This window comes from Sinohyriopsis cumingii, chromosome 14 (genome assembly GCF_028554795.1).
Source record: "Sinohyriopsis cumingii isolate HCF-2022 chromosome 14, ASM2855479v2, whole genome shotgun sequence".
NCBI classification, from domain to species: Eukaryota; Metazoa; Mollusca; class Bivalvia; order Unionida; family Unionidae; genus Sinohyriopsis; species Sinohyriopsis cumingii.
Genome location: NC_142974.1, coordinates 43,058,106 through 43,082,233, shown reverse-complemented (window position 1 = coordinate 43,082,233; position 24,128 = coordinate 43,058,106). Strand labels below are relative to the sequence as shown.

The window sequence follows — 24,128 nt, the reverse complement described above, 5'->3', positions numbered from 1 at the left end:
TTATTCGCTGACGCACAGTACGTAGCAAATTAAAATACAACACATAAAAGTAACATCCAAGTATAAATACAAACAAGAATTACAATAGAGACAATATAAATTTCATCCAGTTCATACGCGACGCAAATACCATTTAAATATCATCCCTAGTTATGTATTATCTACAATCTTTACAAGAAGTAAGACTTCAGTGAAATAATTTGTTCATATTTCTTGTCAAAGAAATATCTATTCAGATAAAAGACTTATATTCTACAGGAACTATCACATACTAAAACAATCTTCACTACTGCTATCAAATCAATGAGGGCTTCTGATAGACTTTTCAGAGAGAAAGGAGAATAGAGCGGGATTAGTAATGCGCACCAAAATGCAGTACACGTTCTATTATGGTGAACTTTTATTCTTTCACTAACTCCACTGTTCTACCTACTTACATATACATACTACAGGGTGTTTTGAGACACCAGTGAAACATATTCTATTGCACACAGTAATGCACAGCCTGGCAGGCTGTACACTATAGACATATATAGGCAGACAATGCATACAACATAGATAACATTTATGTCCAATGTAATACTGGCTACATAATTTTAGACTTTGTAAATTTATAATTATATACTGCATACTGTAACTGTTCTAACTCCAAACCTTTTGAAAGTCAGTAGATTTCAGGTAACACGTGTTTCTTTTCAATGTTAAGGTCAGCATACAAAGGACTGCCATTTATTGTTGTTGTTGTTGTTGTTTTAGGGTTTAATGCCATTTTTCAGCACATGATAGGCTATACATGGTGGACAGTATTAGTGGTAGAGGAAGAACCGGGGGAAACCCCGGAAAGAACCACCGACCCACGAGAAGCTACTGGCAAGCTTTCTCACATACCCACATTAGCCAAATCCAAGACACAAACCCACACAGAGGTGAGATAGCAGTGATCCGTAACGGAGAGCTCTTTAGACCACTCGGCCACTCGGGGCCCCCTGACCATTTATAATGTGTGGAGAGCAGGGCCATTTTTGTTTTTGTTTTTTTGTATATCATGCAAACAGCTTGAAAAATATTAGTCCAGTTTGAAAAATAAAGAAACTAAGTATCCAGTACATAAATTGGGAAAAAAACATCTTGAGGCTTAAGAAAATAAAAATAGTTTAACCACCCCCACAACTGCAAAAAAATGTTTGAAACTTGGTCTCTAATAGTAATAGATGGGAACAGCAGATTTGAAAACTAGAGACAAAAAAAGAAAATTAAAGTCTTATTAATATATCAGTCACCTAGTGACTTTCATGTTTTTTTGCAATTAGAAAGTAAAAGCCAAATTTAGCATGATGTTGTGGGGTTGGAGTTTCCTCAAACCCTTCCCACTCAAATTTACATATTTTGACATTAATGTTGCACCCCAGTTTAAGTGTGCATGTATCTAAAATGGGGTGGGAAATGTCAGGAAAACTGAACTAGGTTTAGTGCAGCAGATTGCTTGATCTCTTCTAGATAGTATTGTCTGTGTACATGTATGCTTTTCTGTAGTTGTCTATCCTCTATAAGTATACCTGTTAAAGTGTTAGTCTGGAGATTTTTTAGAGCATAACATGTAATATGATAGATATGGATATGATAATGTGCCAGTGGCATGGAAAGTGGTGATATATCACAATAACATAATCCAAAATGTTCTTGACTGGATTCACTATAGTTCCAAATTAATGATTCAGTCCAAGAATTGTTAATGAGCATTTGTAGTTCTCTGAATAAGATAAATAATTAAATCCATCTAAACTGAAAACTGAACACAACAATAAGCCAGATTTCACTCTGGGTGTTATGATAGGAATAATTAGTTTTTCAAGTAAACAAAATTGATGTAAAAAACTAAGAGCCTGGATGTAGATCAGCTAACTTTCTTAAACATTCAAAGTTGTAAACAAGTTTAGGAATTTCCAAGTGAAGAGTCAATGTCCTAGACTCAGATTCAAATAGACACGTTTACCTTCAATAATAATGATCCCAATATTTCATCTATACTCATAATGAAAATTACCTAATAATATGTTGTTTCCAAAATAAATGTCACTAGACAGGTAGTCCATGAACATGATTAGGGACTATGGTCAATTACAAAATACAAATATACATGACATATAAACATGGAGAGAAAAGCCAACAAACAATACAATATACATAACAAGATGACCTAGCTATAAAGTTTAAGCTGAATTAAACATTGAACTTGCCCTTGGGAAACTTGAGCTTGCCTAAAACATAATATCCCAGCATGAGTAAAAAATATAATAACAAATATGGGATATTGTAATGAAATTCCATTCTTTTGTGTAGGTAAGATAGCAGACTCATCTCATCAACTATATTAACAATAATAAAAACTAGACTGTTTGTAATGGTTGATATATACTAACAAATGAATGTTTTTTTATCCATTTACTTAACAGTTATCTTCTAGTCACATTGAAATCAGTGACATGTATCAAAATGTATGACACGCAATGTTTTAAGGTTGAGAACACTTATTTATATCCATTCCAAAGTTTGCCTCACAGTATATGTCATTGTTATGTAATTAACAAATAAACATTAGATGATAGTTATCAGATAATAGTTTTAAGTAAAGTCCATGTCAATTAGTAAGAATCCACTTGTGGGAATTGAACCAGCAACCATCTGGTCTGGAGTCCAACATCAGCTGAGACATTGCAGCTCTCTTTGGTGTGGATCTCTGGTTACAGAGTCATGACTCCAGGGGTGGAAACCGATGGAATAGGGACAGACCCTGTAATTCATGCTGACTGCACAGACTAACTCTCCTTATATTGCCAAGTAATACTGTGTTTTTCCAAGTTTTGAATCACCAGCAACATTATACAGTGTAAGAAATGTATGATCCAATCTTTTCTTCCCCTTCTACATTTTCATTACATGCATTAATTTATATTCAATATCAGGTACCCACTTCAGTAATCTCAGGCACATTTGGGCCACTTCCACAACCAACAAAGTTTAAATCTCTGAAATGTTCATGAAAAGTTTGTAATTTGTCAATGTATCATAGTGGGTTCAATACATGTATAGTGTGTGTTTATGTGTGTGCAATGCAGCAGAGATGCCATTATCACAGAGTCTGTACACATTACATATTTGCAGTTTAATAATTTTTAATATGATGTATGTGTGTGTGTGATTTGGATTTTTAAGGTAGCTTTAACAATTTTTCAGTCATATCGTTATGATGTGTGCAGTGTGGCAGTTTATAGTATTGTTCTGCACTGAAGCATAATGCCACATACATGTACTATGATGTCCCACCCAGTTAAATTATCCTGACACCAGCTCAACCAGTCCTAACACTAACTTCTTAATGCTGAGTACCTAGTGAGGCAGCTGCTAGTACCAGTTTTATAAGGCTTTGGTATGACTTGGCTGGGGTTCGAACCCATGACCTCCTGCATCTGAGGCAGATGCTCTAACCACTCGGTTACCTGAGCAGTCTATATGACAACATTTCAGCATAGCACTATATGTGATTCTGCAGGGCTCCAAATAGATCTACTGTATTGGCCATCAGATGGCTACCAACTTAAAAATAAAGTAGCCAACATTTGGTCTCCAATTGTGAAAAACTGGTTGACAAAAGCAAAATGCAATACATGAGACTTTACAAGCATTTTAATGATGTATCCTTACCACTGCTGTTACTGTTACAAAATAATTCAACATATTTTAGTGTTAGGTGAATTGTAGCATGAAATATTAGAGTTGATTCTTAAATATGTCAAATTTGAAGTGTTCTCCTTTGTTGATTTATTGTATATGTAGGTAAATAGTAAGCAGTGATATGATTGATAGGTAAATAGTAAGCAGTGATATGACTGATAGGTAAATAGTAAGCAGTGATATGACTGATAGGTAAATAGCAAGCAATGATATGACTGATAGGTAAATAGTAAGCAGTGATATGACTGATAGGTAAATTGTAAGCAATGATATGACTGATAGGTAAATTGTAAGCAATGACATAAGTGATAGGTAAATAGTAAGCAGTGATATGACTGATAGGTAAATAGTAAGCAGTGATATGACTGATAGGTAAACAGTAAGCAGTGATATGACTGATAGGTAAATAGTAAGCAATGATATGACTGATAGGTAAATAGTAAGCAGTGATATGACTAATAGGTAAATAGTAAACAATGATATGACTGATAGGTAAATAGTAAGCAATGATTTGACTGATAGGTAAATAGTAAGCAAAGATATGACTGATAGGTAAATAGTAAACAATGATTTGACTGATAGGTAAATAGTAAGCAATGATATGACTGATAGGTAAATAGTAAACAATGATATGACTGATAGGTAAATAGTAAGCAATGATATGACTGATAGGTAAATAGTAAGCAATGATATGACTGATAGGTAAATAGTAAGCAATGATATGACTGATAGGTAAATAGTAAGCAGTGATATGACTGATAGGTAAATTGTAAGCAATGATATGATTGATAGGTAAATAGTAAGCAATGTTATAAGCCCCAATGATTGATATCAGTGAGCTTGTGCCTTATTTCTTTTATTTATTTATTTCTTTTATCTGCCAGTGACTGTTATGTGAACTTTAATTGCCAATTAGAACATTTGGTGGACAGTTTGTGTAATTTACTCACAACTTCAAGAATTGTTCTGATTGGTCTAAATAAACCCATGAAATTCTTGTGCAGTATTCTCTTCACTGATTGGCTGCAGTTGTGGGAAAATTTTCCTTACCCTGCCTTCTGAAACTTTTTGTTTTCTCTATTACTATAAACATTTTGGCAGCCATTAGTCAAATTGATTGCCCAAAGGGAATTGGGAAAAAAAGGTCATGTCTGTCAGAATATGGCCAATTTTCCCCACAGAAGCCTGTTGTGCCATGTATTGTTTTTTTAGGGTGTTAAACCCCAAACAAGAGCAACAACAGCAATTATAACAAAGAATATTAGTCAGCTGATAGCAGGCACGGGCATAAAATCTATGTGATAAACAGAATCACAAATGGATAATGTTTTTTTTTAATATTAAATTTAAGAAACTCATTGCATCCAGCTTTTGCTTGCCAAGGCTCACAAAAGTTGGATATTATTCAGCAGGTTTCATAAATTCAATATTAATCATTAGCCATTTCAGATTCTCTATTTCTAATTTTGTGAAAGCTTAAATTCCAATCTAACTCATGACCATGCTTGTTTGAGAGTATATCATATTAGTTGACCATGCTATATTATTGCTATCATGTGAAGGGAGGTAACTTAAACATGGCAAGTTTGAGATTTAAATTTGTCCATAGCTTGTAACTTAATCATTCACTAGAATGTGAACCAGACCATCATTTATGCAATTAAGGTTCAAAAGTTTGGAACACACATAAAATGTCTTTTAAGCGGGACCATTCATGTTATATTCTCATGGAAACACCGCTCTGGTGGCCTAGTGGTTAGAGCATCCACCTCAGATGTGCGAGGTCGTGGGTTTGATCCCCGGCCGAGTCATACCAAAGACTTACAAAAATGGTACTAACAGCTGCCTCGCTTGGCGCTCAGCATTAAGAGGTTAGTGTTAGGACTGGTTGGCCTGGTGTCAGGATAATGTGACTGGGTGGGACGTCATGCTACATGTCTGCGGCATGATGCCCCAGTGCTAGACATCACTAAAAACTGCCACACTGCAGACATCTTAGCGATATGACTGAAATTTTTTAAAGCTACGTTAAAAATCCATATCACACACACTCCTCATGGAAACAGGACATTTTATATACAGTGGCCTTTCAGATTTTCTTCTGATAGAACTTTAAAAATAGACTTGTTTGCTATTAGGTTGCTGAATACATGTAAATTGTGAGTTAAAATCATATGCATATACATGTATAATATGAGTTAAAGTCTTATGCATATACATATACAATGTGAGCTAAAGTAATATGCATATACATGTACAATGTGAGTTAAAGTAATATGCATATACATGTACAATGTGAGTTAAAGTAATATGCATGTGCATGTACCATATGAGTTAGTCATATGCACATACACATACAATGTGAGTTAAAGTCATATGCATATACATGTACAATAGGAGTTAAAGTAAGATGTATATGTACAATGTGAGTTAAAGTCATATGCATATACATGTACCATATGAGTTAAAGTAATATGCATATACATGTACAGTGTGAGTTAAAGTAATATGCATATACATGTAAAATGTGAGTTAAAGTCATATGCATATACATGTACAATGTGAGTTAGTCATATGCATATACATGTACCATATGAATTAAAGTCATATGCATATACATGTACCATATGAGTTAACGTAATATGCATATACATGTACATGTACAATGTGAGTTAAAGTAATATGCATATACATGTACAATATGTGTTAAAGTAAGGTGTATATGCATGTACAATGTGAGTTAAAGTCATATGCATATACATGTACCATATGAATTAAAGTCATATGTATATACATGTACAATGTGAGTTAATCATATGCATATACATGTACCATATGAATTAAAGTCATATGCATATACATGTACAATAGGAGTTAAAGTCATATGCATGTACATGTACCATATGAATTAAAGTCATATGCATATGCATGTACAGTAGGAGTTAAAGTCATATGCATATACATGTACCATATGAATTAAAGTCATATGCATATACATGTACAATAGGAGTTAAAATCATATGCATATACATGTACAATGGGAGTTAAAGTCATGTGCATATACATGTACCATATGACTTAAAGTCATATGCACATACATGTACATTGTGAGTTAGTCATATGCATATACATGTACCATATGAATTAAAGTCAAATGCATATACATGTATAATAGGAGTTAAAGTCATATACATATACATGTACAATGTGAGTTAGTCATATGCATATACATGTACCATATGAATTAAAGTCATATGCATATACATGTACAACATGAGTTAAAGTCATATGCATATACATGTACCATAGGAGTTAAAGTCATATGCATATACATGTACCATAGGAGTTAAAGTCATATGCATATACATGTCCAACATGAATCGATCATTTGCATCTTTTCGTGTGCAATACGAATTAAAAATTTTGTGTATATACATGTACAGTATGACTTAAAGTCTCATACAAGTCTAATTATGGAAAAATTCTGAAGAAAATGAGAACAATAACAACACTATATTTAGTTCTGTTTATTTTAGGTACGTGGAAGTAACAGAAAGCATGTTGGACAAAAGCCAGTTTTGCTAGTGTATGTAATTCATCAAGATGGGAACCTTGAAGTCTTCACATTCCTTGGGGATAATGAGGTAGTAATTATCTATGATATGTTTTAGGTATTAGACGTTATGTTCAATTTATTTATTGATGTTAGATTGTGTCAAAAGTCGTTTAAGATGGTAATCCTATACCTATATTTTAGTATTGGACTTTGTTATAAACCGATCTATTACTGGGTAATATTAGATTATGTCAAAAACCTATTAAGGTAGTAATTTTATACTTTGGTATTGGACCTTGTTATAATCAAATCTATTAATGTTAGATTATGCCAAAATCTCATTAAGGTAGGATTCTGTAATTGGTATTGGACTTTGTTGTAATCAGATTCATTAATATTATGCCGAAATCCCATTATAGTATTAATTCTGTATTTTGGTATTGGACTTGTTATAATTAGATTTATTAATTTTAGATTGTATTAAAAACCTTTTAAGGTAGTAATTCTGTACCACTATTTTGTTATTGGACTTTCTTATAAACTAAATTATTAATATTAATATTAGATTGTGTCAGAAGTCTTATCAAATACATCATATTTTACATAATGCATGTAGATTGTTATAGATTTATTTATTACTATTAGATTGTGTTGCATGCCTTAAAGAGTACTATTATTGTTTAGTATTGGGCTGTTATGAGTTGACTTATTAATATTAGACTGGTTAAAAAGTCCAATAAAGTAATAATTGTATACACTATATATTAGGTATTGGACTTTGTTATGTATGAATTTATTAATATTAGATTGTTTTAGAAATTCAGTAAACTAATAATTGTATACAGTATATGTTTGGGATTTTTTTATATAAATTAATTTATATCGATTATCTTAAAAGCTATAAGCTAATAATTGTATATCTGGTATTGTACTTTGTTACAAGTTGATATATTAAAAATAGATTGGGTCAAAAGTCCCAGAAGGTCATTGTTCCATACACTATTTTAGGTATACTATTAGACCAAGTTTCAAAAAACTATAAAATCATTTAATTATTTTGGGTGGGTCTTGGGATGGAATCCAAAATATGGAATGATTGGACATTTTGATGGCTGTATTATACCAATACCAGTTGTATTATGTTGATAAAAGTTGCAGTACATATATATGTCATCTAGACAGGGTTGTTTGATTCACATCAGATGATTTAAATCAGTCCAAAAGAAATAATTTTCAAAGGATCATCAGAATAGTGTTTTTAATTTATTTTTACATATAATGATAAACTAGACAGATTTTGTGACTAAATCGCTTGTAAATAGTATTAGAATGTCATACATACAAAATGTAAATAAATAAACACACATTGAATCTGCTGAACTAATAGTACTGATGTTTGGACATTATATTAAGTCTAATTTTAAATAAACACGTGTCAGGATCTGCTCAACTCATCGAAATTGTCAGATGTGTGTAACTTTGAGCACTGCAGTATTAAGTGCAATCAGGCATGGGATATACAAGATGCATGTTCATTCAGTCAGGTACCATTAAGAAGAAAATCATTGACTGATCTCTTAGATGTTGGAATCTGTGAATCTCTACACTATTGCCTGTGCAATGTCTGGAAGAAAACAAGTTTCTGTCTGGCTCTACTTTGACAGAATGAGACACAGAGCAGCAGTGACATGGAAGCTCCCACTGTAATTGAGAAACCAGTCACTTATGTTACTTCTGTAGTATCAGGAAAACATGAGGCTTCTCAGCTCAGTTTAATTTATTTAAAATATAACATCATAAACTATCCATATATTTTGTAAATAAATTGAAAACCTAAAATCTATTCTTATCTTCACTATATGATCATATACAATGGCCTGATAAGTTTCATTAAATAAAAATGTCTGATTTAAATTTTAAACATTTTATTTAAATGAAAAGATCTGAGTTTTACAAATTTAAAAAGAATAATTATTTTTTCAACCTTGATTCTTGATGGACTAAATTAGGGAGCAACCCATCCTGCCCCTAAATTGGTCTGCCCCCACTGTGCAACCCTCTGCTCCTTTCACCGTGTCCCTTCACATTCTTGAATTGTAAAATCAGCAACTTTGTAAATGCTACATCATTTTCAAGATGCTTCATTACTTCAATTGGTTGTTTTAGTTGTTTCTCAAACTTGAATCACTTGTCTAATTGAGGATTAAAGGCAGTTAGTGTCAGATGTATGTCCTTGCCTGAGATTAAGATCAAAGGGGTTTTATGTCAAGGAGTTTGGCTTAGAAGATTGTATCTCACTGATGTTCAGTGACCCAAAGACGATTTAAATTTTTCTTTCTGCCACATTAAGAAACAAGTATCAGACTCTAACTATTCTGGGCATAAGCCATTTTTTAAAATAACAACATTAAATTGCAGCTGTGAACCATACCATTTCTCAATTGTTGTTTGAGGAATTTACATCTATGGTACAAAAATGACAACATAAAAAGATCAATTTCCCCAGCTTTAAATTCACAAAAGTTGGAAAGCACAATCATTCAGGCTCATTTGGGAAAGCATTTTTATTTTTTGTTTTATTTCTTTATGAAACTGATGCTATTTCTGTTTATCAATACCTGCTGTATTACCTGATAGATGTTCCTATGGCTAATCTTGTTTTGACATGAATAATTAATGAGAAACTTTTGTGTGTACTTGGTGAGACTGATAGAAAATATTGTATCAGTAAAATAAAGATAGAACAGCTGTCAATATTACATAAGCTGCTGTGAAACTTGGAGATTAAATAATAATAATAGTATATTTGCAGCATTATTTCAAGCAGCGAGTGAAGAATACTTCCTGTGTAATGTGATTGCCTATTATTATATTATACGAGTGTTCCTAGTTTGCCATAAACAAAAATGTTGCTTTGCTCACCATTCCTTTTTAATATCTACTGGTCCAGTATAGCCACAACAGTAGCTATCTTGAAATTCATTGGATTGCTACTCCTTCTAAGTGTATGGTCATATAATCATTGAGTTTTACTAAAAACTTTTTATGATGTCTAACTGCCACAGTGGCCATCTTGAATATCTTTTTATTGCTACTGCACCTGAATAGTTGAACATGTAAGCATAGTGTTTTCACTGAAAATTATGAAATACTTCTTATTATATCTAGTTGGTCCTAAATGAAAATGGTGTTGATCTGATATCTATTAATGTCACCTTAGCAGCCAACTCAAAAATCTTCTGTTGGCTTCTCCTCCAGAATGGAAAGGTGTGAGTGTTTGTTTGCCTCAGGAAGACTTCTTATGGTGTCTGGATGGTCTTAAAAATTTTGTCAGTCTGATGATCTGTATGGCTATCTCAGCTGATATCTTGTAAGTTTTATTGATATACGTCTTTGATGGAAAGTGATATCAGCCTTGGGTTTTCACTAGAAAACAAATTTAATGATGTCTAGTTCATTGGTGCTAATCTGATAGTATGGCCACCATGGTAGCCATCTTAAGAGTCTTCTTGTTGCTTCTCCTCCTAAATGGAGATGAGTTCATATGCAAATTAGATGAATGATATGAAGGTCTTAGTGTGGTAGTTGCCATAGTTGATGACATTCCTTCTTTTGGGAAAGCAAGGGTAAAACATATTAGAAAGCTAATGGCTGTCTTACAGAGGTCACTTTCAAAGGTCATTCAGTTCAAAAATGAGAAGTTGGAAGTAGTAGTCAATTAAGTATACTTTGAACAAATGCTGACTGCCATAGGTCTCAAACCTGACAAAGACAAGGTCACAGCTGTCAAGGGTATACCATGCCCTGTAAAAAAATCAGAATTACAGACCATATTAGGCATGATACCATGTTTATCTAGGTTTGCTTCGGTCTGGCAAAGGTGATATGTCCCATGAGACAGTTGCTTTAGAAAAATGTTGAATTTACCTGAGAAAAGCCCCAAAATGATGAATTCATGAATGTCCAGGAGATCTTTACACAGCCAGGTCAAATATGGGCATACTTGGATCCCAGAAAACCATCGACTCTCCAAATTGCAGCATGAGCAAATTTGGATTAGCTGCATCCATTATGCAGAATGGTAAACCCATATCATACACACCCAAGTCTCTGACATGTTAGTAAATACATTTTTATACATGTATAGCCACAAAGCACATATGCAAACTGATCACCTGTCACTTGTGCCAGTTTTTAAGATACCTCTCTATGCAGCCTCTGCACATCTACAGTGCATAATGTTAAGACTACAAAGATATGACCTGGAACTTAAGCACATCTCTGGACAGGAAGGACCATATACATTAAGTAGATAGTTCCTAAATGACACATATGCAGAATTGTTGAATGGAATAGACTTACAGGTCAATATGGTAATATCAAATTTGCCTGTAAGTGACCAAAAAATGCAGGAAATAATTTGTCTGACTGATCAAGACAAACAATAGAGCACACTTAAGAAGGTAATACTTCAAGGTTGGCCCAAGTTGAAAAATGAATGAAGGCCAAATAATCCCTAATTGGAACTAAGATGTTGAGATGTTTGTTGTGGAGGGCATCATAATAAAGGTCATACAATTGCAATACCCATATCCTGAAGGTCAGGGTTGCTGAAAATAGTACATGCAGGTCACATACATATTGAACAATGCCTGAAGAGAGCATTTGATGTTATGTTTTTGTCAGGAATCTCTTCAGACATAATAAACATGGTGCTAAATTGTCCCATTTGTCTGAGACACAGGAACTCAAATTAAAAGAAACAATTGGTCCCCATGAATTCCCTGATTATTCTTGGCTAGTTAAAGCTACTGACTTGTTCAATTGGGATTATAAAATTACCTTATTATAGCAGAATAATTACAAAGATCTGTTGGATCCCAAGAATACTAAAGTTGTAATTTTCATGAAGGGGATTTAGTGAGAAGGAAATTTCAGACAGTGTTCTTTGTTACATCCCTTAAGAGTATGCATTGCAAAGGATTGGGATTTTGTTCCCAGTGACATTCAGTCCTCATTATTACCAATCAAACAGCCTTGCAAAAAAGTATGTTCAGGTGTCTTAAAGAACTATCACCAAGGCCAAAATTGACAGAAGAGATCCATTGATAGGTTTTATGGAGAATAGGAAAACCCCTTTGAACATTGGATACTCACCAGCACAATTGTTTATGGGTAGGCTATTATGTACAGTACTGCTAACAACAAAGGAAAAGCTGCCTTCCACCTAAGGAAAAGTTCGGCTTAAACAAACAAAGGAAATAATAGTATTATGGTAGACAGGCAAAGCACCAAGAGCCTCTAAGTATAGGTGATTCAGCTAGAGTACAACAGCCAAAGAAAATATGGATAGAAGCTGTTGTCACAGATAAACATAGTGATAGATCTTATTCAGTGCAAACACCAGATGGTAATAAATATATATGTAATTGAATCATTTATTGAAAACAAACGAAGCTATTCAAAGCCGAGATTCTGAGATTCAGATATTGAGTGAAGGTCAGGATTCTACTCGTGTAAAATATCTGGCTAATTAACAAGTAAACAAAATGATATTCCAAATGTGTACATCACCAGATATGGAAGAGTAGTGAAGCTAAAAATATTAATGTCCATGTGACAATGACAGACTGTGTGAATAACAGCTGACATTTACCAGGATAGAAATTGAAAATCACCAGCTGCAAGGATCAATGTTATTAGCTGGAAATAATTTGTCAATAGTTTGTTTTCTTTTTCTCACAAGCTTCAATAATTATTATCTAGGTGAAATTTACTATGTTCTAGTCATGGGAATCGGTTAGAATTTTACAATTGATAATCAGTTCCACTTGACTGATAATGGGTTATAAACGGTTACCAACAGCAAATTTAATTTTTATTTGTTATACAGTTATATTTTTGCTCAGGAAATTAAAATGTTAATTGTAACCGGGTAGTCTCTTTTTATGACATGTATACTTTAACCTGATAAAAGTATTACAATTGTTTTTTTCTGTTTAGTTGTGTTATTTTTGTTCTACAACTTTGTTAAATGAAAGCAACCTTTTATGGCTGATCAGTCTTATGTAACTGAAATACTGTAAGTTGCAGTCCCCCAAATCCCTTTCATTCATATGTGATGTGTCAGTAATTTAAAGTATAGAAGGACATGGTTTTCTTCTTTGTCATTATTTATAAATACTACAAAGGATTTTACGTTTAAACTAAAACAAATCATCAAAATGTGTTTAAATTTATTAACTCAACATCAAGTAATCATGACTATATATTATTAATTTTAATTATTAATTAATTTTGAAAGTTTGCAGACTGCTTTTGTGGCCTAAGTGGTTGAGTGTCTGCCTTGGATGCAGGAGGTTGCGGGTTTGAACACCGGCAGAGTCATACCAAAGATGTACAGTATAAAAATGGTATTAGTAGCTGCCTTAATTGGTGCTCAGCATTAAGAGGTTAGTGTTAGGACTGGTCGGCCTGGTATCAGGATAATGTCACTGGGTGGGACATCATGCTATATGTCTGCAGCACGATGCCCCAGTACTAGACATCACTATAAACTGCCACACTGCAGACATCATAGCGATATGACTGAAAAATTGTTAAAGTTACATTAAAAATCTAAAATCTCTCTCACACACACACACACACACACACATGAAAGTTTGCACCTAAGGAATATGGTATATGGTTTTATTTTTCGAAGTTGTGAAGGGAATAAATAATTCATATCAACTTTAGTGGATTGGAAGCCTCACTTAGCTTACCAGTCACACAGGAGTTTTACTAACCTTTGTGTTTTGCATACAACTAAAAAGAAGTTGTCTCCCTAATTAACACATTTGATTATGAAGTTTCACAACTTAGAATTTTATTGGTTCGCTCAACCAACTGATGATTGATTATATTCATTAATCGGTACAAAACTACTATGTACAATGAATTAATTACATTAAGTAAACTTCATTATAACATGTTCTCATACCATTGCAGTAGGCTTCATTTTTAGAAGAACAGTTACTTGAACAATTATTGATTTTATATAAAATAAACAACATCAACAGTAGAATGTGTGACTGGTTTTGCTTTATTGCTTCATCAGACTGAATTCAATATCATTGCTTATGTCATTAAATATATTCTGTTTCTAAGCGATCAATGAAATAAACAGTATGACATGAACAAGATGATGTTGTTGCTTACATTGTTAACCTAATTATTTCATTTTGTAATGAATAACTGACACGAAAATATGCATACAGAGTACATAAAATTGTAATTTAATACATAAAAGTGGATCTGAAAGATACATTTATCTATATTGATAACTATATCAAAAATTTATGAATAAATAGAGATAAACAGTTTTATTATTATTTTTATTATTTATAATGCACATTTTGAAAAACATATATATTACACCTTGATATTTTATTGACGAATGTACAATATTTCATCAGAACTCAAATTATATAATAAAACATGGTCTGCATCATACTGATGATCATAAAATAAATAAGTATTTTATAAATAATTAATCATTATATATTGAGAATTAATTTTAAAATACCCCTTCATTTTTAGAGAATTAGTAAACTTATTTTTATCGTAATTTATAATTTTACCACTTAAGTTATTCTGTAAATTAGAATAATAAAAAATATTCCCAACTAATTGTAAACAGGGGACATAAATCAAAAACAAAGTTTCATTAATGAATGTCGTATAGTTTTGGAATTTCCCATTAACACCATGAGATGAAAATGATTGATCGATATAATTTTTATGTCTGATCTATGTTGGTTTGTATGTTTAGATATTTCTTGACTGGTTTTCCAGTATATTTTTCCCCCTGCGGGTCCGGGGTTGTAGAATTGGCCCGACGTGCCTCGCTACGTGTCGTAAAAGGCGACTAAGTAGAGGCAACCTGTTTGCCGTGGGTTGCGTCCCGTGTCGGGGGAGGAAAGGATCCTGGTAGTTGAGCAGTTCCCTGCAACACACTACTTTGGCCTCTACTTCTCTTAGACGGGTGGTCGGGATGGGCCCGGTTCCGACAAATCGGCTGGTCACGCCGAGCCCTAGGAGGTCTTTATTAACTTTCTCACCTTCTTTCTCTCTCTCTCCTTGTATCTCTCTTGATACCACCGTTGCCCCTATATTCTTTTCCTTTATATTTCACTTTTCCAAGTCTTAGAAGGCTTCCTAGAAGGCGGTGGCTTAACGGGTCAATCGGGGGGTAATTTTACCGACCTTAGAAATTGGCGACTTCAGGGTCATTCAAAGGTAATTTTATCAACTGAGTATGGCATCTGTGTATCCCTGACACTTGAAAAGTGTCCCCTTGTTGGGCTCCTTGGTGGGTGGGGAGCACGGGTGCTGAATTTTTAATCTAGCCGTCATGGATAATTCCAAAAAAAATCAAAATAAAAGATCGAAACCCTTATCAGAGTCTGACGATGAACCATGTAGTGTGGAGTCATTTCCACGCTTCATGGTCATACAGTCAAAAGATGCCACGAAACCGCTTGCCGCACTATCTCCATTTGTCATCGAAAAGACTATCACAGGATCGATTGGCACACCTAAAAGTGTTAAAAAGTTGAAATCGGGTTGTCTTCTTATTGAGTGTGAGCGACGAGGTCAATCAGACAATATCAGGAAAATGAAAACGTTCTTTGATATCCCAGTAACCTCATTCGCTCACACCACACTGAATACGTCCAAAGGCGTGATTCGCTGCCGTGACTTGGCTGGAGTCACCGACGCTGACATCATCGAAGGAATGAAAGATGAAGGTGTCACTGCAGTCCGACGAATACGTATTAAACGTAATAACAATCTGCAGGACACCAACACCATTGTACTCACCTTCAACAGGCCAACTGTACCCAAAGTGGTGAAAGTTGGCTTTTTGCAAGTAAAGGTAGAGATTTACATTCCCAACCCCCTTCGGTGTTATAAGTGTCAAAAATACGGCCATCACGAAGACCGCTGCTCCAAGAGCCAAATATGTGGCCGATGCGGAGACAATGCTCATCAGGAATCTGATTGTAGAGCAACTCCGCATTGTGTCAACTGCGGAAAAGAGCACCACGCAAATTCCAAGGATTGCGATACCTGGAAACAGGAGAAGGAAATTCAGAGGGTAAAATACACAAATAATATTCCCTATCCAGAAGCCAGAAAAATTGTACAGGCAAAAACAGCCCATCCTGGCCCATCCTTCTCCACTGTAGTGAAGAGCAATCCTAAAACAACGAAGGACGCTCAAACACAAACAGAAGCACCCGATTCAACACCAAATTCAAACACCCCCCATTACCAAGCACAGAAAAACACGGCATCTACTCAGACTACATTTAATAATACCCAACAACCTAAATCACCAAAGAATAAAAAATCTCACGGAAACAGGCAACAAAAGGGGTCAGATGACCCCATCAAACTTTATAACAGGTTTGGAGACATCGAGAGCATGGATGCAGAAGAATCTGCTCCATGCGCCCAAGGGAACTCCAGACCTACAAACAAAAAATTCACCCCCGTACTTCCTCCAGAGAAATAACAAAACAAATTCCGTCTGCGAAAGGTCTAACCTAGCTCCACAATCTTTAATTTAAATTTATAATGAAAAACACTATCATACAATGGAATTGTCGAGGACTTAAAGCAAATTACAATGATATTCTCCTGCTTTTAAACGAACATGATCCTGCGGTACTATGCCTTCAAGAAACCTTCTTGAAAGATACAGACAATATCACATTTAAAAACTACTCCCTGTTTAACACCTGCTCTCCAAATGTTGACAGGGCATCGGGAGGAGTTTCTGTTATTGTGAACAACAGAGCTCCTCATAGTTTCATTACTTTAAACACCAATTTACAAGCCATTGCTGTAAGCGTCACTCTACATCGAGTGATTACATTTTGCTCTATTTATTTACCACCAAACACTAACCTAGTACCAAACGAACTCGATAATCTTGTTCAACAGCTTCCCGCACCCTTTGTTTTACTCGGGGATTTTAATGCCCATAACATTTTATGGGGATCAAATCATGTAAGTGACAGAGGTCACAAAGTTGAAGACTTTATTTCTAGACACGATCTGTGTCTATATAATACCAAAACACCTACATATTTACACCCAGGCACGGGTACATACACATGCATCGATTTGACAATTTGTTCTCCTTCGCTGCTTTTGGACTATGAATGGAAGGTCGCTGATGACCTTCACAGCAGCGATCACTTCCCAATCTCCCTTGTAAATCATAACTCTACAATTGATGAAGTAATTCCACAATGGAATTTAAAGAAGGCCGACTGGGCCAAATTCGAAACACTCTGTAAAACCAGGCTGAATGAGGATACAGTTTTCAATGTTAACGACCCCATTCAGCATTTTACATCTATTTTAACCGACATTGCAGAAGAATCTATCCCCAAGTCCTCAGCAAACTGTAAAAGAACCCTAAAACCTTGGCTCACTAAGGAATGTAAGGAAGCCATACGGCAACGCCGAGAAGCCTTGAAAAAATTTAACAATCATCCGACGCCCGAGAATTTAAGTAAATATCGTATTCTCCGGGCCAAAGCTCGCCGCACGATCAAAGAAAGTAAACGAGCATCATGGATGAAATATGTTTCCTCTTTAAACTCTCGTTCCTCAATTAAGAAAGTTTGGGACACGATCCGAAAAATAAACGGAAAGAGAAAACACAATTCTTTCCGACATCTAAAAGTGAACAATAACAATCTTAGCTCAAAACGTGACATAGCAAATGTTCTTGCTGATACATTCTCTAAAAATTCGTCATCATCTAATTATTCCGAAGCCTTCCAAAAATTGAAAACTCAAAAAGAAAAGTCACGTTTAAAATTCACATCCAACAACTCGGAAAGCTACAACCAGCTGTTTTCACTATCAGAACTTATGGAGGCTTTAGACAAGGCCCATGATACTTCCGCTGGGCCTGACAAAATACATTACCAGTTTTTAAAACATCTTCCAGAATCATCTTTAACATCTCTTTTAAAACTCTTCAATGATTTATGGATTACTGGTAACCTACCTAAAATATGGAAAGAAGCAACAGTAATACCAGTTCCCAAACCCGGTAAAGATAGTGAAGATCCTACCAACTATCGACCTATTGCACTCACAAGCTGCATGTGCAAAACAATGGAACGAATGATCAATTCTCGGCTTGTATGGTACCTGGAAACTAACAATTTAATATCTCCTTTCCAAAGTGGCTTTCGTTATGGACGGAGCACCAACGATCATCTGGTTAGACTAGAAACATTCATTCGCGATGCATTTATCAAGAAAGAACATTTAGTAGCGGTTTTCTTTGATTTAGAAAAGGCCTATGATACAACATGGAAGTACGGGATACTAAAAGACCTGCACGATCTAGGTCTTAAAGGCCGTCTGCCCTCTTTCATATCCAACTTCCTCTCCGACAGAGAATTCAAGGTACGAGTGGGCTCTACTCTCTCAGATTTGCACGAGCAAGAGATGGGTGTGCCCCAGGGCAGTATTTTATCTGTGACACTTTTCAATATCAAAATTAATAACATCACCAAGTGTTTGACTCCTGGTGTGGATTGCTCACTATATGTTGATGATTTTCTCATATGTTATCGGTCAAAGCACATGCATACAATTGAAAGACAACTACAGCAAAATATCAACAAGATTCAAAATTGGGCTAGTACGAACGGTTTCAAATTCTCGAAATCAAAAACTGTATGTATGCATTTCTGTCAATTACAACGACACCATGATGAACCTAAACTCACGCTGGACGGAACACCTATTCCAGTTGTTGAGGAAACAAAATTTTTGGGTATTATCTTTGACAGAAAACTGACCTTTATTCCACACCTAAGAAACTTGAAAGCCAAATGCTTAAAAGCACTTGACCTACTTAAAGTAGTAGCACACACTGACTGGGGTGCTGATAGAAAAGTCATCCTGAATTTATATAGAACGTTTATTCGCTCCAAACTAGACTATGGTTGCGTTGTGTATGGTTCTGCCAGAAAATCGTATCTTAAAATGCTTGATCCAATTCATCATCAGGGAATAAGACTGGCTCTGGGAGCATTTAAAACATCCCCGTGTGAAAGCCTTCTAGCTGAGGCGAATGAACCACCGTTATCGCATCGTAGAGAAATGCTTTCAGCACAGTATGCTCTCAAATTAAAATCAAACCCTCTGAATCCTGCTTTTTCGGCTGTTTTTCAACCCAAATACAAAACTTTATACGAAAATAAACCAAACGCCATACCTTCCTTTGGCATTAGAATATCATCCAGCCTTGACACTACAAATATAGATCTTTCTAAAATTCAGAAAACATCCATCTCCGAAACACCACCCTGGCTAATTAAACAACCAAAAGTACGTTTTACGCTACACGATGGAAAAAAATCCGAAACAAACCCTTCTATCTTCCACAACTCTTACCATGAACTCCTCACCGAATTTAAAAACTACACCAGAATTTACACTGATGGATCAAAGGATGAGGAAAAGGCTGCTGCAGCCTTTGTTTGTGGAAATCACACAACGCAAGTTCGCTTACCAAATGGAGCATCAATTTTTACGGCCGAAATCAGAGCAATAGACCTTGCTCTGCAACATATAGAAAAGAACCGTATTTTAAACAGTATCATCTTCTCCGACTCGCTATCAGTACTCCAGTCACTACACAATAGAAAACTGGAGAACCCATTATTGAAAAACGTACTCGTAAAAAATACCGAGCTGAGTGTCTCCCACCATATAATATACTGTTGGTTACCTAGCCACATTGGTATTAAAGGTAACGAAAAAGCAGATCGCGCTGCTAAAATGGCCCTTTCTCAAGAACCATCTGATTTTAAAATACCATATACTGATTTTAAACCTTGTATCAGAAAGTTCTTACGTCAGAAGTGGCAGGCATCATGGAATGATGCTGTAAATAACAAACTTCATGCCATCAAGCCAACTCTAGGAGAATGGACTCCTTCCTACAGAACCATTCGTAGGGAGGAGGTAGTCATTGCAAGAATCCGAATTGGTCATACTTATATCACCCACACCCACATACTAAAAGGTGAAGACCCACCAGAGTGCGTTTCTTGCAATGAACCATTCACTGTCAAGCACTTTATGATAGAGTGCTTTGACCTACAACCTACGCGCGATCGTTATTACGTTGTGCATGACATGAAAGAACTTTTTGATAATATAAACATCACTCGTATTATCGAGTTCTTGAAAGCCATAAATATTTACTCAAAACTCTGACTTTTATGCTATCATCTTGTGCAGTTTTATGCAATATACATATACCGTCCCATTTTAATACCTATTAATCTTTTTTACATCTCCCGTTGATCGGGAAGCTTTATTTTGCACCGTTACCATCTTACCGTTTTTAATTTCAACCATTTGTTCTTTTATATCGCTGGTCGATATAGAACCTTTTATAAGCTTTAAAAGATTATACAAGTAACACTTTGTTTGGCGCTAAATAGCCTAAAAGTGCTGATGCGCCGTTAAAAAACAAACAATCAATCAATCAATCAACCAGTATATTTTGATGCCACATCCTTTGCATGTGATCAAATAAATAACATTTGATGTTGCACAATTAGTATCACATTATTTGTATTATATAGTATTAGTGATACTAATTGTGCAACATCAAATCTCATGTTGCCACACATTTTAACAAGGGTTCCCATACTTTGCAAGATTTCTCCTTTCAACCTAATTTGTAGCTGATTCTGAGATGGAACGTCAGCTAAAGGAAACCTATTGTATTCAACTTCTTAATAATGTTTATCCAAAAGATCTAAATTCCAAAACTTTATACGACATTCATTAATTAATGAAACTTTTTTGAATTATGTCCCCTGTTTACAATTAGTTAAAATATTTTTGTATTATTCTAATTTACAGAATAACTTAACTAGTGAAAGTATAAACTAATATCATAAAAATAAGTTTACTAATTCTTTAATAATGAAAGGGCACTTTAAAATTGATTCTCAATATCTTATGATTAATTATTTATAAAATACTTATTTGTTTTATGATTATAAGTATTATGCACACCATAATTTTTTATTATATAATTTGTTGTTACTGTTGTTATAGGGTTTAAAGCCATTTTCAGCACAAGATAGGCTATATATGGCAGCCAGTATCAATGATAGTCCTTGAGAAGTACAGTCTGTTGTTTTATCATCGGCAATGGTACGTACAAAGCAAACGGAATAGCAGTTTGGAACCCCCTCCCAAATTGTGCTTTCATCTACGGATACATATAGCCAGGAAAAATACTACTCTGGAATGGACTAGGGATCAAGAAACACTATACGTAAAGTATAAAAATTTACAACTTGTACAATAGTTACAAAACTGGAAAAAATTCAAGTATCAATTGACTGAAAAACAATTTCGTGTTGCATGTGCAAAGCGCAAATGTCGAAAGATAGGGAAGTAGCAAAAATGAAGAAATTTGTTTACACCAGGAGAATTGAAACAACAGAATGAGAATTTTTAGGATGTATATACAAACAAGGGGCACAAGAAATAGATATGAGAGAAGTCGAACCTGAAATAAGACCAAGTGTGGCAAGGATTCGCTAAATAGAAAAGGGGAAGAAGATGCCTATATCATAAGACCTAAAGGAAACGATCCTCTATTGCCATATGGGAATTAGACTGTGGAAATTTCACTGTAAACATAAGGGAACCACCGCCGTTTATAAGGAGGATCAAAAAAAGGACAGCAGAGCTACACTTATCAGAGATTCCATTAGAGATTCCACTTGAGGCCACAGTAGAGAAAATCTAAAAGAAGTTCCAAATAAAAGTGACAGGGGCAAGAATGGATACACATCCCGGTTTTTCCATCAAGAACAGAGTTAGAATTTTGAAGATAGAGAAAGACAAACTAAAGACAATAAAGAAAGCCTTCTTTCTACATGGTTTCCTTGTGCTATCATAGAACAAGGACTGTTTATTCCATAGAAAATGTAAAAAGTGCAGGAAAGTAGGTCACACTCCCTGGAAATGCCCAACTACAAAAATTCTATATGATACACTAAACAGAGAACCCACTACCTCCAGGCAAAATGAAATGAGGGAACAAGAAGACATACAGGCACCAAAACTGAAACCAAGGAACAGGAAACACATACAGCAGACAAATACAAGAGAAAAAGAGACACAAGATAATCCAAATAAGCAACTAACAACCCAGGCACTCGGTGAGAAAAAATCCAAAGATAAACAGGGACATAAAGACAGAGAGAAAAAATCACATGTAGACAAAAGAACAGGAACAGACGGAACAAGCAAATCCAAATCCAAAGGAAAAGAAAATAAGGAGATCTCTACAACAGGATGAGCAAACAGATAAATCAGATAAATCACAAACATCAGATGATGGTGAAAGGAAAAGGAAAATTAGAGACGTGTATAAACTAACTTTCGATGAAGTATTGGATACAACAGTATTAATGGTGGAGGAAGAACCTGGGAAAAAACCCAGAAAGAACCACCGACCCATGAGAAATTACTGGCAAGCTTTTTCACATACCCACATTGGGTGAATCCAAGACTCGAAAGTATTGGATACAACAGATTTTGCAATAGAGACATTGAATTTGCAAAATGTTATTTGAATTGGAAAGAAACAAAAACAAAAATTCAAAAAAGAAAACAATATATATATATATATATATATTTACATGTGTGTTTGAAAAAACATAGCATGCAAATATGTTGTTGTTGTAGGGTTTAACACCATTTTTCAGCACACGATAGGCAATAGATGGCGGCCAGTATTAATGGTGGAGGAAGAACCCGAGAAAAAACCCAGAAAGAACCACCGACCCATGAGAAGTTACTGGCAAGCTTTTTCACATACCCACATTGGCTGAATCCAAGACTCGAACCTACGCAGACAGAGGTGAGATGGCAGTGATCCTTAACGGAGAGCACTTTAGACCGCTCGGCCACTTGGGGCCCCCATACAAATATGAGCAGAGAAACTAAATGGAAATAACATTAAAATATACAAATAAGCCTTCGGGCACAGTAAACATGTAAACCTTCAGGTAAACATAACAAACGAGAGGGGGCCGACTCGAATGGTCTAAATAGATCAGATGGGGATCCCCTCCCAAAAAAAAATAACAAAAAAAACCAATAAAAAATATAAAAAAATTCAAAGGTGGAGGAAGAACCCGGCAAACCCGTGAAAGAACCACTGATCCACAAGAAGCTACTGGCAAGCTTTCTCACATATCCACACTGGCTGAACCTGAGACTCAACCCCACAGAGGTCAGATGGCAGTGATCCTTATATAATTTGCGTTCTGATGAAATAGTGAACATTCATCAATAATATATAAAGGTATAGTATAGTTTTTTGAAAATGTGCATTATACGTAATAAAAATATCAATAAAACTGTTCATCTCTATTTAATCATAAATTATATATATATATATATATATATATATATATATATATATATATATATATATATATATATATATATATAAAATCCTGAAAGTTGCCTCTGTAAGTGATAACCCCTTGGACAGCATTGTTTATTGGTAAATAATCAGCTTGCATTTGGTAGAATTCCAGTGGTTGGTCATTCTCTATTATTTTTCTCCAGCTCAAGAACATTATTCATCACAGTCCTATACATTCCTGTGGCATGTGGTTTTATTTTACAACACATTTAGTGCTGTCATATCTTGCACTTGCTGACACAGAGACACAGTAATACAGATATTAGCAATATGTGGTATATTCAT

The 24,128-nt window shown here is 34.8% G+C and overlaps 1 protein-coding gene across 1 annotated transcript in view; it reads left to right on the top strand.

The window, feature by feature from the left end:
* The window catches only part of LOC149783643 (uncharacterized protein CXorf38 homolog), a 63,142-nt gene that overhangs the window by 17,777 nt on the left and 21,237 nt on the right, over positions 1–24,128 (top strand). Inside the window, exons 2-3 of the mRNA XM_089932881.1 lie at positions 7,269–7,376; positions 13,593–13,740. The gene's annotated coding sequence lies outside the window, so the exon portion shown is untranslated. The remainder of the gene's footprint in view (positions 1–7,268; positions 7,377–13,592; positions 13,741–24,128) is intronic.